Source organism: Camellia sinensis, chromosome 2, assembly GCF_055761805.1.
Source record: "Camellia sinensis isolate YWXY chromosome 2, ASM5576180v1, whole genome shotgun sequence".
NCBI classification, from domain to species: domain Eukaryota; kingdom Viridiplantae; phylum Streptophyta; class Magnoliopsida; order Ericales; family Theaceae; genus Camellia; species Camellia sinensis.
In genome coordinates this window covers 101,677,306-101,687,368 of record NC_138962.1, presented here as the reverse complement: position 1 = coordinate 101,687,368, position 10,063 = coordinate 101,677,306, and the positions used below count along the sequence as shown (strand labels likewise).

General features: G+C 34.0%; 1 non-coding gene and 1 pseudogene across 1 annotated transcript; one reads left to right on the top strand and one right to left on the bottom strand.

Moving 5' to 3' along the window:
* Window positions 1-400: 400 nt before the first annotated feature.
* LOC145816358 (aldehyde oxidase GLOX pseudogene) lies at window positions 401-2,033 on the bottom strand (annotated as a pseudogene).
* A 7,527-nt stretch (window positions 2,034-9,560) lies between these two features.
* Window positions 9,561-9,719, top strand: LOC114261929 (U1 spliceosomal RNA). Its single transcript, XR_003629175.1, has one exon. It is a non-coding gene; the product is annotated as a U1 spliceosomal RNA (small nuclear RNA).
* Window positions 9,720-10,063: the final 344 nt, after the last annotated feature.

The following is a 10,063-nucleotide window of genomic DNA, read 5'->3' as shown; positions in this document are numbered from 1 at the left end:
TTTGAGAAACTAATCATGGTCAGCAACATGTCCTTTTGTAAGATTTTAGTAAAACTATGGGTTTGTAGACTATATTCTACACAAGTTCCATACAAGACTGACATGGTACTAACATTTTTAAAATTATAAATCCCTGTCATGAATCTGTTTACTTTAAATTAATGAATAAAAATGAGCCATATCATCATCCTATTAAAAAGTAAACAAAATATGCTTTTATACCATTACTCAGTTCTCTACAATATTATTCCAATTCTTAGAATGCAAATTAAACCAATCCTTATCGTTCCAGTAAATCAATCATAACCCCTTGAATTCACATTTCCTTGTAATATACTACTACTGAAATCTATATTATTATAGAAAAAATATTACATATTAGCTACACACAAACAATCCATCACTGAATCTTCACCCACATACCAGAACTTGGTATACCAGTATGCACAACAAACAACAGATAGTAACATGGTGGTGCAATCTCAGCTGTTGAAGGCCCTATTGCAGTTACCCTTTACTCCTCTGACCCGACACAGTATAGTTCACTCGTCTTCAGCACCACCATTCTTTGGTTCATACCAAACGAATGCGTCGTAAACGACAGTGCAACAATTCTCACCGATACAACACTCAGTTTTAGGAACCTCAGCACCGTGAAAGTAACCCAAAATGACTGCATATACCTGAAACTCTCATTGATATTCATAATTATGGGGCGTATTGGGTCGTACTCGGGTCTCAAGTAGGGCGGTGAATAGGCTTCCAAGCTCGGGTCTGTTAGGTATTGTACCCAGTGAAGTTGTAGTATGGATGTGGGTTGCTTTCTCCAACTAAAACACGACCATCAGTGAGCAAAACAACACTCGAATGGTACATTCTTGGCCTTGTTGCAGGGGACATGACTGAAAACCGGATGTGCTCAACCCCGTGGGGCTTGTAAATCACCGGTCGGGTAACCGGGTTTTGCCCAATTTCCCAACCCGCAGTACTTGATCTGGCACCATTGATGATGACCACGTCGCCAGTGGGAAGAAGTATCATGTCACTCATCACATGAGGCATCGGCATGTCCTCCATGGCCCAACTAGGATTTTCATCCGTGACTTTTATGCGTCTGCATGAGCGACTCGCAGCATCAAAGATCCCTTGTTTAGCCCTGGAGAACGCACCACAGGGTGTACCGCCGCATACCATAACCTCAGCCTCAATGGGCTCGTTTTCATCTATGGGGAGCAACACGGATGAACCTGAGCTAGGGTAGTTTCAAGGATCATCGACGGTTATCGAAGGGAACTCTCTAACAACACGATTTTGCTTGTAATCTAGAGATATAGCTCTTGTGTTGGCAAAAATAAAGAAGTTTCCGTCTGGCAATAGGTGTACAAATGGCTACCAAGTTGTTCTCATCATCATCTCTAGTCTCTCTGAGAAATTCAAGCCAGAAAGAAGATGAAGATTCAGAGTTTCTAGGGTAGAACTCGTAGTTAAACTATCTCCTTCCACCGATGATGATAATCCGACCATCTGGTAGTCTTTGATTTGTTGCATACCATCTACGCTCCGATAGATAACCAGGAAACTCAACCTAATCACAGGACTCATCATTTGCACGGGGCTAACGTGCGCACTACATGATCACCGTCATTGTAGCCTCCGGTCTGGACTAGCATTCCATCGGGGAGGACAGAACTAGAGGAGCACCACGTATCAGTCTCTACCATTAGTGGCCGAAAAGTGTTAGTGCCTGTGTCATAAAGTAGAGAGTGAGCAGTGCAGTCATTTTTTAGGACATTATCGGAAGGGTCATACCGGCAGCGGCCATGGGGGAGAGAGAGATTAGAGGGGCCAAAATCAGTCTTATCAAACATGACAACCTTCTTGTTATGTAGTAGTTGCATGTGCATAGCAAATATGCCAATGCTTGCGTGCAAGAGACACCATTCGCCTTCACGGCCAATTTGACACATGGCCGGAAATGGATTGAAAAAGAGGAGGAGGATAAATAACAATGCTAGCAGAAAGAAGGTGACCATTTTGGTGAGAGAAAGTAATGTGTATGTGGGTAGGGACAGGGAAAATAGGGTTTTGGAATTCTGTAGTTGAGTTCTTGGTTAGAGATGAGTAGGGTTGATGGTGGGAATGGGTATTGATATGAGTTTCTATGTGTATATTATATAGTTAATAATTGTTATATTTAATTAAACTAATAAATAATAAGGGTTATAACAAGTAGAAGTTTTCAAGTAAAGATTTAAGAACCCTTGGGGGTTGAGCATCAGACAAGGGAGGCATTCAAGAATTGCATCAGAGGGCAACCTTAAGGCGCCAACTGAGGAACTCAAAGGACTCTAGACATTAACTGCTCCAACACTCTCAACTATACACACACACACACACATATATATATTCAAGCCAAATACGATGAGTGGACATTGACTAGAAAGCATATATATAGAAAGTAAACTTTTTCATGTATGATGCTTTAGAACCTATATATGAGAGGAAACTAGTCTCCACTCTCCAGTGACACCACCAGCACAACTTCCTTGGCATGGCATCAAAAGCAAGGGACAAAATTTGCCACACTAATAACTCTATAAAAATGACATATTAGCACAAATAAAGGAGCAAAAAGTATAGGATAAAAAAGAGGAAATTAAAAAGTAAAAATAAACAGGGATTGTAAACCTTGAGGGTTCAACCTAGTTCCTTCTACCTCTGCTCTGCCTAGAGGCAACTACTATCCTTCCATCTTCTACATTCGATTGGAACTCTGAAGTGTCGACTTCTGAATCATTGTTCCCTATGCTATCATCATCATTACCCATCACTGAGAGCATGGTGCATAATTAGGAAGCAAACGAAAAAATATAAAAGCACAAACGAAGTGTAATATACAACAATAGTGATATCTTCCATCCAACATGCATGTTGAGCAAATTTCAACTACAAAATTTTCATCATGGTGACTAGTAATATTATAAGAAGATGACATAAATCTAGGCTTGTAGCCACTACAAATTCTTAAAATGGTGTTTCTTCCTTAAAATAAGGTATTACAGAGAAATGATTCTCCCATATTGCAAAAGAGTCTTTTCACCACCAAGCTTAGCAAAAAGTTTCTACCAGCTTTTTGCATTTAACATGATTCATGTTGTTACATGAAACATAACTAAATTCTACTAGAAATGCTAGGAACCATGAAAAGTTACCCCCAAACGAGTAGTATGGTGTACATTTAAAGTGGGTGGAATGTGAGTCACACCTAGAATGATTGTGATATTCATAGATGTATTTGTCCGGGCAATTTTCTGATATTTTTTTTATGGGTTTGTCGTATTGTTGAATTTCTTCATGCAAGCAAGTACTACATAATATATGTTGCTATATATTGTAGTGCAAAAAGTTTTTGAGTATGATAAGGTACATAATGACATTTGAATGAAATCTTTTATCCTACCTTCTTTTCCTTTATTCATTCATAAGTTATTATCCTTATATATGACATGCAAAAAATACATCTAATTATATAGTTTGTACGTGTCCCTCACATGCTGTGTCTACATTTTTTGAAAATTTCCATATTAGCATGTCCGTGTAGTGTCCATGCCCATGCCCATGCTTCCTAGCTACTAAAAGGTACTATCAAATGATGCCAATCTATAATAATTGTTCCGCTATGTTTATTTCATTTGGAAATATTTCATCATTCCCTTATCCAAATACCGCATAAACAGAACAAACATGAAAAACAGCTCAGCAGAAATAGTGAATTACACTCATTTATCGGGTATAAAACATTTTCAGTCAAGGAAACACTATAATTACCTGTCAGATATGAGGAACAACACCTCTCAGAGGATTCGTGTCCTTTAGTATTTGAATTGACTTATAGTTACCTTCCAAAACACTCTTCATGCATAATCATTCATTTCTCTGCTATCTTTTAGAAAGAACTCTGCCAAACAACTAATTAACAAAGGTCGCAAAACTAAAAACAAATGCATATAATTTGCAAAGGATACAAATTGGGAATGAAAGATACAAATGAGCAAGAAATATATTGGTGGGGGGGGGGGGGGGGTTTGAAATCAATTGGCTAACAAATACGTGAAGCCATTACTACTTGTTAACATCATAATAGAATGAATGTGGAAAATATAATTTGCCTCTGTTCATTAATGGTACACACAACTTAACCACTTCTTCAGCAATTATATCATTATCATCTATAAAAAGGTTAAGCCAATACATACTTGGAGTACATTGAGTTCAATACTATAAGAAATCTGGATGACATAAATTTTCATCTTTGACCCATTTGAACTACATTTCTCGTATTATTATTTTTATGACCAATAAACAAAAATAATGAAGGAGGCAACAGGAATAATTACACTAATATACTTAAGACCACTCGACCTACAACCAGTGGCATAGCTAGAATCTTAGTTCACCAGGGTCATATTTAACAAGTATCATCAATATCATTATGCTGGATTTAAGTTCTACACAATCTATATCAAAATCAATTTTCATATAATCCATTGTAATTTTATATATTTTTAATCACATCAACAAAGGTAATTTAAATTTGTCAAATTACATATTAAACTTAAAGTTGGGACATTAATACTATTGCTTCAACAAAAATTAAGCAAAGATCTACACTAATACAATTGTTCACAATGAGTTTTATTTTTTGAAATCGTTATATGATAACCTTATTGTTTATGCTATCAAACACATATTTTCAATCTATATAGTCAAATAATCATTCATTCAACCATCACTCTGAATCCAAAAAAAAGAACCATCACTCATTCGGTTACATATTTGATTTAAATTGCAACGCAACTAAAGATCTTTTCACAGTTGTAGTTGTTACTGGTGGAGTCAATGACAATTGTACTTGTTTTTTTCACTGCACTATTATATAAATAAATAAATAAAAATAAATAATAAAAAAAATCAAAATTTGTATTCTAATGTGCATTATATGTAATTTTATAAAATAAAAACAAATTTTAGAGCATATTGATAATGCAATGGAATAAGAATAACAATTATTTTTTTCTCTAATTTCACTGGGTTTGATTTGTAAAATCTCAAATATTTTTGATAAATTTTTACCTTTGTTTTAAGAAAATTTGAAAATTGAGTGGTGATACCACTCATTGTCAGGAGCTGCATGAAAAAGCCAACAACTCCAAACATAGCTAAATAAAAGCAACATTCAGATTTCCCTAGCAACATGAAAAAGCCAACTCTCCTGCCCCTTGTACATGCAACACCAATCAATCATGTGCTGTATGGGTTGTCAATCCTCTCAACAATACCTCAATTTTGTTCTTAAGAATGATCACCACCAACCAACATTGAAAAAATAATAAAAACTGTTACCCAAAAATGCCAATGAGACAAAGCCAAAGAGTTAATTGAATTACTATGACTAGCTTTTGAGGGGTACTTCTAACGCATTGAATTAAAAAGAAAAAGAAAAACCCATCAAACATTTTAGCTGAAACAATCAAAAAAATACCTTTGGATTGGTTGAGGGAAGAGAAAATATCAGAGGCGAGTTGTTGGAATTTTTGAGGAGAGTCAGGGCCACCACAATCGTTCTCAAAGGCCATCTGAAGGGCAGTCCACGCTGAGAGAAGCAAACCGACGCCTTGTTGAAGATGAGCAGCGTTCTCTGTTGAAAGTTGGGCCACCTTTCACAGGATGATGATCCATTGGAAACTCTCTCTCTCCCCCCAAAATTGTAGCCTTTTATACTGTGTTTGGTTGGGAGATTTGATGAGGGATTTGGAAAGGAAAATAGAAAAGGTAGGTGAAATGTAAATAAAACATACCTAAATTTCACATAGTTTTACACACCTTTTCCCTTTCATTTTCCAAATCCCTTCCCAAATCCCCCAAACAAACATAACATTAGTTTTCAGGCAGTTTTCATAGGATGAGCTGAGGAAGTTGGGTCAGGGTGTCCTGGAGAACCGAAAATGGAGAAAAACAAATCAACCAAATTCATGGCAATTGGGTCGGTTCGGCTCTGCCAATAAAATTAGGATTACTTACCCATAAGTGAGGAATTGTACTCCAATTAGTCTCATAATTTTTTATTTTATGTAGACCCAAAATTTTAAGATTTTTTTTTTCTTTCTCTCTCTCTCTCTTTTTGATATACATTCTTCGGCGACCACCATCAATTGGGTTCACCGATAACCATCAACTCCTTACTTTGCTCTCATTGACAGCAAAGGAGATGAGTTTATAATAATATTCTTGACTTTGATCTACTTAAATTTTGCCAAGATTACCAGACAAGACTTACAGAATGTTTAGATATGAGTAATCTGAGTAAATTTACATCACATCCAGCCAGATTTAAACCAAAAATGATTTCCGTAATACAATCCTCTATTTTTGTCTCGCTTTCAATCTCTCAGTTTTTTTTTCCTACTACACACTTCTCTTTTTTTATTTTAATGGAGAAAATTTTCAAATTCTGAACGAATATTTTTTGAGTTTTAGTTACAAGCGATGAAAACTGAAAAAATTTACAGTTTTGAAAATATATTTATGCTTTTCTATATGATTTTTAGCCATTTTTTTCTCTTAATTAAAACAATAACAAAAATTTAGAAAATATTGACAAATAGAAAAGTTACAAACCCTTAAAAACTATCGATATGTGATCTCTACCATCGCCGCGATGTGAAATTGTGTTCTAATATATTGCAAATGAGCAAACTGAAAATTTTTACAGTTTTAAAACTGCAAATTTATGCAGTTTAATGAGAAATAAATTCAAACTCTGAATTTTTATAATTTTGTAAACTGAAAATTATGTGCTCTGTATGGTAGATAATTTTTTTCGTGTTTTTTAGTGTTGAGAAAGATGTGGTTAAATTTTATTATGTTTTCGCTTTAATTTCTCCCTTTCTTCTTCTTCTTTTTTTTTTTTTCCAGCGATGTTCTGGACATTTCAACAAATTTATGGTGATGTTGAACATTCTAGTGAGCCTCCGGTGTGGTGACATGTGCAACGTTCTTTAGATTTAAAAAAAAATAAATTAAAAATAAGATTTTTTTTAACAATTAAAAATATGTAGGATTAATTGGTGCAAGTATTTTGTTTTGAGACTAGATGAGTTTTGAATTGTGCAAGGAGAACCTGCAGGTCAGTTCCCCATAAAATTATATTCAAATTTGGGTCTAAGAAATTACCAACTCTACAGCCTTTTATTTGCACATTACACATTAAATTTCAAGTTTGATCATAGTAACAAAATAATTTTTAATTTTTAATTTTATCAATTTAAACTCTAAATTTTTTATTTGTTTTCAACTGAACCATTTGCTTATTTCCGTTAATTAAAATCAATGAAAAAATTGTATAAATTGACAAAATTAAAAAATTATTTTATTACAATGATCAAACCTTGAGATTTTTTTTTGCAATTTTCCTGATAATATTTGTAGTGTGCAAGCGAAAAGAATTGCTCATCAACTTCCTTTTCCTCATCTGTTTTCAAGATAATCACTGAGTAGTTTTAAAATATCATATTATTTATATAATATTCCAAACCAATCAGTAGAAAATTTTTGTTAATAGACATACCTTTATACGGTAGTTGAAAAATAAATTATAACAAACTTAGTATGCTATAGTTTCTCATTAAACAAAATACCATCTAATGTAAACAAAGTCACTTTTCCTCCTTTCCACTCTCAACTTTCTTTTCCCCATCTCTTTTCAAGGTATTTATTGAGTAGTTAATGATGAAATTGAACGGAGACTTTATTTTAAACACTAACACATTGTATGGAGACTTTATTTTTATTTTAATCTAATTGATGAAATTGAAGTTTGAAAACTATTTAATTTTTATATTTAAAATCATTAAAAAATTGACATGAAAAAAAAAATAGTGATAATTGTGGTAGGTAATGATAGTGGTGGTTGAATTTCACTAAGTTAACATTAATATTGTGAAATTTTGCTGTATTAAATTTAGTTTTTATTTGTTTATTTTTTATTTTTTAACAACTAGAAAAAAGGATGTTCTGAGATCGTTTATTTTATTTTATTTTATTTTTTTAATTTATTAGATAACTTAGACCTTATTGGATATATCTCGATGAGATTGTTATAAAAGGAATAAGCTCTTCCCTGTAACTCATCATTTCACCCCTCTTCATACCCTTCTTGTGAATCTTAATCTGAGCCCACACAGATGATCTAAACTTTCTATCTAATAGGTCTCACAATAAAGGTTATTCATAAAAATAAAAAATAAAAAAAATCAATTTTATCGGACAACTATAACCACATGAACAAATCATATTTTGTTTTAGTAAATGAGAAATGCTTTTCGCACATAAGATGTGTTGGTCTTTGGTGAGGCAAAGTTTGTAATTATCCTATTCACAATAAAATTATTAAGTAAGGCTAGCCAAATGACCATTTAAAATAAACATAAAATAAATAAATAAATTTATCTCTAATCGTTTTTAAGTATGTGCTCTATTATTTCAAGGTAGGAAAAAAATAATTTTGAGCAGCCATTCCTTGCAAGAATCATAAAATGGAATTGTTACATTTTGTTTGCACAACCCTGATATCAAAATTTTCACCTTTTCATGCGACTTTTATCTCATGTGATATGGCTTTTTTTCTAAATATAAAGGGTGTTACATATATATATATATATATATGATATTCACAAAGTTGTTATATATTACTAAAATAATTCACCTTAACATTTCACCTCCTGTGCGACTCTCATGTTGTTGCGCAACACTTGTGTGATGTTCGATTTCTTATGTTCTTTTTGTAACACCCTGTCCCACATCGGAAGTTTGCATGGGTGATCTTGGGCATATAAAGCACCACTAGCTTGCTACTAAGTAACTTGGGCTTAAGTTTTTGGGTGTTGTTGGTCGACCCACAGGTTTCGTGAGGATTTATAAGTGGGGGATTCGTAACACCCTGTCCTACATCGGAAGTTTGCATGTGTGATCTTGGGCATATAAAGCACCACTACCTTGCTAGGGTGATCTTGGGCATATAAAACACCACTACCTTGCTACTAAGTAGCTTGGACTTAAGTTTTTGGATATTGTTGGTCGACCCACAGGTTACTTGGGCCAGCAAATAGTGGGGCGTTACACTTTTCATCATCTTTGTCCCCATATGATACAACCATTTTATCATGGAATTTACTTCCATTATAAAATGGGATCAAACATATCAATGATGTTAACTGACATTAACTGAATGGGAATACAATATCATCTCCAAATAGATATATACAATAAGCACATAGTAGGGGTGGTGTTATTTAATATTTCTAGGTCATGTGTATATAGGGAGTCCTTCTGTGTTAACTTACCACATTGAAAGCGAACAAAAGATGGGAAGCAAGAGTAGGTGTTCATAAGAGAAGCAATGAGCTTTGTTTTAACATACTTACCAGACAGGTCAATGAGTGATGAAGACAGCCTAAGCAAGAGTAGGTGCTCATAAGAGGAGCAATGAGCTTCGTTTCAACATACTTACCGGATGGGTCAATGGGTGATGAAGAAAGTCTATGGCCTACATTAGTAACCTCGATTGCACTTTGTAGGGGTGCTTACCTAAGGTCTACCCGAGTTTCCCAAGCTTACGTCATAATTTGTGATAGTGGGGGCATGTGTTTGTGCTGCCCTTGTCCTATTCTAAATCCCAACTCATTTGTGTTGTTAGTCTTGTTGCCTTTTTACTTAAAATTTTTATTTTTGAAACTAGAAATACAGCCCCAACAAAACCAAAAAGCTTATACAAAGCCATATAGGATAGAGGATAACAATTTTGGAAGAAATGGGACAAACTTTTCTAAATTTTTCAAAAATTTTAAAAATCTCATACTTGACCATTATGCAATATGTGAAGCCAAATTCAATTGTTGGGATTGGCATCCTAATGCTTAAACTAAATGGATGAAGAATTGAAAATTAATACAATTTTGTGAAGTGAATAAGTTGAGGAATAGGTCTCATTTCTCGGAGTGATTTG